Genomic DNA, 7,500 nt, shown 5'->3' on the forward strand with positions numbered 1-7,500 from the left:
AGCCGTGCTGGGGCACCGGCTTGCCCTCCTCCCCCCATGCCGGGCTCCATAGCATACGAGTGGCCAGTCACCGCCGCTGGCTTTTCCCTTAGATGCCGTGCCCCCGCGGGCTGCGGCTTTGGCCATGGGGGGGAACCCCCGTGAAGAGGGTCCAGTGCTGGGAACTCTCTCTGCCCCTTACCGGGCTCTCTCTCGCCGTGCCTGGACGGGCTTGCTTTCCATTCTTGGTGGGACCGACGCCGGCACCACGTCTCCCCGGCTTTCTCTGCCCCCGTGCCCCACCGGGCAAACTTCGCTTCGGGGGTTCCACACTTTGGCAGTGGCCGGCGCCAGCCACTCGTCAACTTTTTTTCTTTTCCCCTCTTTCGTTGCCGAGCCCGGGCTGGGCTCCGGCTCACGGACGAGCGAAACCCATCCAACACCGCTGAGGGTGCGCCAGCGGCCGCTCCAAACCGCCGCGCCTTTGCTCGGCCCCGCGGGTCCCCTCTCTGACCCGGGCGAAAGCCACCGAGAAGCCAGACGGACCCCTGCCCAGCCGCCTGGCGGGTGGCTTGGAGCAGCCGCTCGGCAGCGCTGCCCTGGGAGTGCTCGGCGTCACTCGTTCCCTCATATACGGAACTGGAGGGCCGTCAGCTCCGCGAGCGCACAACCAGCCGACCTCCGCCCAGCGGCAGGTCGCAGAAATCACGCCGGCTTGTACGATGACGTAGGCGGAGGCAGAGCGCAACAGCGACCCCTTGGCGACAAGCGCGATCTCCGCGGAGAGCACGTCTACTCGCCGAGGGAGAGCACGTCTACTCGCCGAGGGAGAGCACGTCTACTGGCCGAGGGAGAGCATGTCTACTCGCCGAGGGAGAGCACGTCTACTCGCCCAGGGAGAGCACGTCTACTCGCCCAGGGAGAGCACGTCCACTCGCCCAGGGAGAGCACGTCTACTCGCCGAGGGAGAGCACGTCTACTCGCCCAGGGAGAGCACGTCTACTCGCCCAGGGAGAGCACGTCTACTCGCAGAGGGAGAGCACGTCTACTCGCCGAGGGAGAGCACGTCTACTCGCCGAGGGAGAGCACGTCTACTCGCCCAGGGAGAGCACGTCTACTCGCCCAGGGAGAGCACGTCTACTCGCCCAGGGAGAGCACGTCTACTCGCCCGGGGAGAGCACGTCTACTCGCCCAGGGAGAGCACGTCTACTCGCCCAGGGAGAGCACGTCTACTCGCCCAGGGAGAGCACGTCTACTCGCCGAGGGAGAGCACGTCTACTCGCCGAGGGAGAGCACGTCCACTCGCCGAGGGAGAGCACGTCTACTCGCCGAGGGAGAGCACGTCTACTCGCCGAGGGAGAGCACGTCTACTCGCCGAGGGAGAGCACGTCTACCTCCCGGCTGAGGGAGAGCACGGGGGGGGGGGGGACAAAGACAGGCGGCAGCAGCTTCGGTGAACGTCACCCGGGAGGCGACCGGGGCTGTCCCGGGGCAGTCCCGGGAAGCCGGCGTCCGGCACAGGGAACCGTCAGCTGCCGGACCGGGGCGAATCCCCGCGGCCACGGCAGGGGTGGGGGCTCGAAGACAGCCGGCAGCCGCTTCGGTGAACGTCACCCAGGAGGCGATCGGGGCCGTCTCGGGGCCGTCCCGGGATGCCGGCTTCCGGCACGGGGTCCCGGCCGCGGCCGGACCGGCTCGTATCCCCGCGGCTCCGGCAGGGGGGGGGGGCTCGAAGACAGCCGGCAGTCGCCTCGGTGAACGTCACCCGGCCGGCGACCGGGGCCGTCCCGGGAAGCCGGCGACCGGCACGGGGTCCCAGCCGCGGCCGGACCGACTCGAAGCCCCGCGGCCCCGGCACGGGGGAGGCCCAAAGACTGGCGGCAGCCGCTTCGCTGAACGTCACCCGGCCGGCGACCGCGGCCGTTCCGGGGCCGTCCCGGGAAGCCTGCGACAGGCACGGGGGCCCGGCCTCGGCCGGACCCGCACTGGGTGCCGCCGCCTCGGGCTCTCGGGACGGTATGGATCCGCCGACTCGTTCGCCGGCGGCGGGGGGAGGCAGTGGAGGGGGTGCGGGCAGAAGCGGCAGCGGAGGCGGAGGGGGGGGGGGGGCTCGAAGACAGCCGGCAGCCGCTTCGGTGAACGTCACCCAGGAGGCGATCGGGGCCGTCCCGGGGCCGTCCCGGGATGCCGGCTTCCGGCACGGGGTCCCGGCCGCGGCCGGAGCGGCTCGAATCCCCGCGGTCCCGGCAGCAGCCGGAGCCGCTCGCCCTTCGGGCTCCCGGCACCCTACGGATCCGGCGACTCGTTCGCGGGCGGCGGGGGGAGGCAGTGAAGGAGGTGCGGGCAGAAGCGGCAGCGGAGGCGGAGGGGGGAGGGGGGCTCGGAGACAGCCGGCAGCCGCTTCGGTGAACGTCACCCGGCCGGCGACCGCGGCCGTTCCGGGGCCGTCCCGGGAATCCTGCGACAGGCACAGGGTCCCGGCCTCGGCCGGACCCGCACTGGGTGCCGCCGCCTCGGGCTCTCGGGACGGTATGGATCCGCCGACTCGTTCGCCGGCGGCGGGGGGAGGCAGTGGAGGGGGTGCGGGGAGAAGCGGCAGCGGAGGCGGAGGGGGGGGGGGGGCTCGAAGACAGCCGGCAGCCGCTTCGGTGAACGTCACCCGGGAGGCGACCGGGACCGGCCCGGGAAGCCATCGTCCGGCCCGGGATCCCGGCCGCGGCCGGACCGGCTCGAATCCCCGCGGCCCCGGCACGGGGGAGGCCCAAAGACTGGCGGCAGCCGCTTCGCTGAACGTCACCCGGCCGGCGACCGGGGCCGTCCCGGGGCCGTCCCGGGATGCCGGCTTCCGGCACGGGGTCCCGGGCGCGGCCGGAGCGGCTCGAAGCCCCGCGGCCCCGGCAGCAGCCGGAGCCGCTCGCCGTTCGGGCTCCCGGCACCCTACGGATCCGGCGACTCGTTCGCCGGTGGCGGGGGGAGGCAGTGGAGGCGTTGCGGGGAGAAGCGGCAGCGGAGGCGGAGGGGGGGCGGGGGGGACGATAGTGGCGGGGGGCGGGGGGTGCTCAAAGGCAGCCGGCAGCCGGTTCGGTGAACATTCGCCGGGGCGGGGGGGGCGACCTGTCCGTGCCCGGGGCAGCCCCGGGAAGCCGGCAGCCAGCACGGGGTCCCGGCAGCACCTGCAGCGATGAGAGGCGGGGCGCAGCGGCCGGGGCAGCGCCGGGCCGCAGCGGGGGGCTTGGCGGGTGGGGTAGGCGTCGAGCGGCAAGCCCTCGGCTGCAGCGAATGTTCGGCGGTGCGGGGGGGGGGGGGGACGGGACGACACGTTGGGGGCGCCGAGTCCGAGCCACCCCCGGCCCCAGGGGTGGCCGGAGGGGGAGGCCGGTGCCTGGCCCTGGGAGCTGCTGGGCGCCGGATGGCTGAGGGTGCGTCAGAAGCCGCCCGAGCGGTCGAGCAGGTCCTCCAGAAAGGCCTAGGGTGGCTTCGAGGGCCCCGGGAGCAGTCGAGGGAGGCCTCCAGGCAGGTCTGGAGTGGATGGGAGGCCTTCCAAAGCAGACAAGGGAGGCTGCCAGCGGGGCCTAGGCTGGCACTGCAGCCTGTAAATGGTTGGGGGGGGGGCCTCTGGTGCGGCCTGGAGTCTCTGGGTGGCGTCCAGAGAGGTGCAAAAGATCCTCTGGTGCGGCCTGTGGTGGCTGAGAAGCCTGCAGAGCGTGCGGGGGAGGCTTCTGGTGCGGCCTGGGGTGGGTCGGAAGCCTGCAGAGCGTGCGGGAGAGGCTTCTGTTGGGGCCTGGGGTGGGTCGGAAGCCTGCAGAGCGTGCGGGAGAGGCTTCTGTTGGGGCCTGGGGTGGGTCGGAAGCCTGCAGAGCGTGCGGGAGAGGCTTCTGTTGGGGCATGGGGTGGGTCGGAAGCCTGCAGAGCGTGCGGGAGAGGCTTCTGGTGCGGCCTGGGGTGGGTCGGAAGCCTGCAGAGCATGCGGGAGAGGCTTCTGGTGCGGCCTGGGGTGGCTGAGAAGCCTGCAGAGCGTGCGGGGGAGGCTTCTGGTGCGGCCTGGGGTGGCTGAGAAGCCTGCAGAGCGTGCGGGGGAGGCTTCTGGTGCGGCCTGGGGTGGGACGGAAGCCTGCAGAGCGTGCGGGAGAGGCTTCTGGTGCGGCCTGGGGTGGGTCGGAAGCCTGCAGAGCGTGCGGGAGAGGCTTCTGTTGGGGCCTGGGGTGGGTCGGAAGCCTGCAGAGCGTGCGGGAGAGGCTTCTGTTGGGGCCTGGGGTGGGTCGGAAGCCTGCAGAGCGTGCGGGAGAGGCTTCTGTTGGGGCCTGGGGTGGGTCGGAAGCCTGCAGAGCGTGCGGGAGAGGCTTCTGTTGGGGCATGGGGTGGGTCGGAAGCCTGCAGAGCGTGCGGGAGAGGCTTCTGGTGCGGCCTGGGGTGGGTCGGAAGCCTGCAGAGCATGCGGGAGAGGCTTCTGGTGCGGCCTGGGGTGGCTGAGAAGCCTGCAGAGCGTGCGGGGGAGGCTTCTGGTGCGGCCTGGGGTGGCTGAGAAGCCTGCAGAGCGTGCGGGGGAGGCTTCTGGTGCGGCCTGGGGTGGGACGGAAGCCTGCAGAGCGTGCGGGAGAGGCTTCTGTTGGGGCCTGGGGTGGGTCGGAAGCCTGCAGAGCGTGCGGGAGAGGCTTCTGTTGGGGCCTGGGGTGGGTCGGAAGCCTGCAGAGCGTGCGGGAGAGGCTTCTGTTGGGGCCTGGGGTGGGTCGGAAGCCTGCAGAGCGTGCGGGAGAGGCTTCTGGTGCGGCCTGGGGTGGCTGAGAAGCCTGCAGAGCGTGCGGGGGAGGCTTCTGGTGCGGCCTGGGGTGGCTGAGAAGCCTGCAGAGCGTGCGGGGGAGGCTTCTGGTGCGGCCTGGGGTGGCTGAGAAGCCTGCAGAGCGTGCGGGGGAGGCTTCTGGTGCGGCCTGGGGTGGGACGGAAGCCTGCAGAGCGTGCGGGAGAGGCTTCTGGTGCGGCCTGGGGTGGGACGGAAGCCTGCAGAGCGTGCGGGAGAGGCTTCTGGCGCGGCCTGGGGTGGGACGGAAGCCTGCAGAGCGTGCGGGGGAGGCTTCTGGCGCGGCCTGGGGTGGGACGGAAGCCTGCAGAGCGTGCGGGAGAGGCTTCTGGTGCGGCCTGGGGTGGGTCGGAAGCCTGCAGAGCGTGCGGGGGAGGCTTCTGTTGGGGCCTGGGGTGGGTCGGAAGCCTGCAGAGCGTGCGGGGGAGGCTTCTGGTGCGGCCTGGGGTGGGTCGGAAGCCTGCAGAGCGTTCGGGAGAGGCTTCTGTTGGGGCCTGGGGTGGGTCAGAAGCCTACAGAGCGTGCGGGGGAGGCTTCTGGTGCGGCCTGGGGTGGCTGAGAAGCCTGCAGAGCGTGCGGGAGAGGCTTCTGGTGCGGCCTGGGGTGGCTGAGAAGCCTGCAGAGCGTGCGGGAGAGGCTTCTGGTGCGGCCTGGGGTGGCTGAGAAGCCTGCAGAGCGTGCGGGAGAGGCTTCTGGTGCGGCCTGGGGTGGCTGAGAAGCCTGCAGAGCGTGCGGGAGAGGCTTCTGGTGCGGCCTGGGGTGGCTGAGAAGCCTGCAGAGCGTGCGGGGGAGGCTTCTGGTGCGGCCTGGGGTGGCTGAGAAGCCTGCAGAGCGTGCGGGAGAGGCTTCTGGTGCGGCCTGGGGTGGCTGAGAAGCCTGCAGAGCGTGCGGGAGAGGCTTCTGGTGCGGCCTGGGGTGGCTGAGAAGCCTGCAGAGCGTGCGGGAGAGGCTTCTGGTGCGGCCTGGGGTGGCTGAGAAGCCTGCAGAGCGTGCGGGAGAGGCTTCTGGTGCGGCCTGGGGTGGCTGAGAAGCCTGCAGAGCGTGCGGGAGAGGCTTCTGGTGCGGCCTGGGGTGGCTGAGAAGCCTGCAGAGCGTGCGGGAGAGGCTTCTGCTGCGGCCTGGGGTGGGTCGGAAGCCTGCAGAGCGTGCGGGAGAGGCTTCTGCTGCGGCCTTGGGTGGGTCGGAAGCCTGCAGAGCGTGCGGGAGAGGCTTCTGGTGCGGCCTGGGGTGGGTCGGAAGCCTGCAGAGCGTGCGGGGGAGGCTTCTGCTGCGGCCTGGGGTCTCTGGGTGGCCTCTAGAGAGGTGCAAAAGACCCTCTGGGTTGGGCTGGGGTGGCTCTTGGACCCCTGCCACACAGTGGAGAGAGGCCTCCGGCCCGCCACCTGTGTCCCTGTGTCCCTGTGTGCCTGAGTGCCTGTGTCCCTGTGTCCCTGTGTCCCTGTGTCCCTGAGTGCCTGAGTGCCTGAGTGCCTGTGTCCCTGTGTCCTTGTGTCCCTGTGTCCCTGTGTCCCTGTGTCCCTGTGTCCCTGTGTGCCTGAGTGCCTGTGTCCCTGTGTCCCTGTCTGTGTACCTGTGTGCGAGAGTGTCCGGCACGCCACCCAGCGGCGGCGGGCAAGCAGGTAGGCGGGTGGGCGGGCCGGCGAGGGCCAGTGTGAGTTTGGGGGGTGGGAGGGGAGGCGGCAGCTGGAAGCGTCAGAGGAGGGGGCGTGGCTCCGGCTGGCCCCGGGAGCAGGTTCCCGGGACCGGGACCGGCTGGACCCGGCGGGTGGTTGATCCCGGGGCGGGGGGCAGAGGCGGCGGGAAGCGGCAGCTGCGTGTGCGGCGGGGGGGTGGAGGGCGAACCGCGGCGGGAAGCGGATGCTTCAGAGCAGGTTACGGGGGCGGGGACGGACGACACCACCTGTCCCCGCCCCGGGACGGGCTGGACCCGGCGCCCTGGACCCGGCGCCGTGTACCCGCCGCCGCCCCCGCCGCCGCCCCCCTCCGCCACCCCGGGACCCCGACGTTTTTTGGCGCCCGCGCCTTTTTTTGCTCCCCGCCTGCCCGCGCTGCCCCGGGCCCTCCCCCGGGGCGGGGCGGGAGGGAGGGACGGACGGACGGGTAGCCGGGGATCTCCGAGCGCGCGCCACCAGACCGAGGCGGGTCCCGGCGGCGGCGGCGGCGGCGGCGGCGGCGGCGGCGGCGGCGGCGGCGGCAGCAGCAAGCGACGGCGGGGGGGGGCAGGCTAGGGAGAGAGGGGGAGCGGCATGCGGTAGGGCTGGGGGGTTTGTTTCGGGGGGGAGGGGTGGGGGGGGGTGGCAGCGGTCAGCGAGAGCGGGGAGAGGGGGAGCGGCATGCGGTAGGGCTGGGGTGTTTTTGGGGTGGGGGCGTTGGGGGGATTAGCGGGCGGGCGGGCAGCCCAGCCAAGCGGCAAGCCGGGGGGCGGGCGAGGGCGGCTTTAGGGCCGGAGGAGCGGAGCGCAACCTCCCCCGTGCAGGCTCCAGCGTGGAGAGCAGCAAGTTTTTGGGGACGGGGGACGACGGACGGGAGGGGCAGCGGCGAGAGGCTAGCTGCGGCAAGGGGCACCGGCACGGCCGCCCTAACAGCGCCGCCTCGGTCGCAGGGGTTAGAGAGCAGCCGGGCAGCCCGGGAGGGAAGCGGCAGCCCGCGTCGCGATCCGGAGCGGCGGAGCGCGACCTCCCCCCTCCAGGGGACAATGTGGGAAGGGGAAGCCGCGGCGGCTTTGG

This window comes from Melanerpes formicivorus, unplaced genomic scaffold (genome assembly GCF_026170545.1).
Source record: "Melanerpes formicivorus ecotype bairdi unplaced genomic scaffold, bMelFor1.0.p_v2 SCAF_142, whole genome shotgun sequence".
Taxonomy (NCBI): Eukaryota; Metazoa; Chordata; class Aves; order Piciformes; family Picidae; genus Melanerpes; species Melanerpes formicivorus.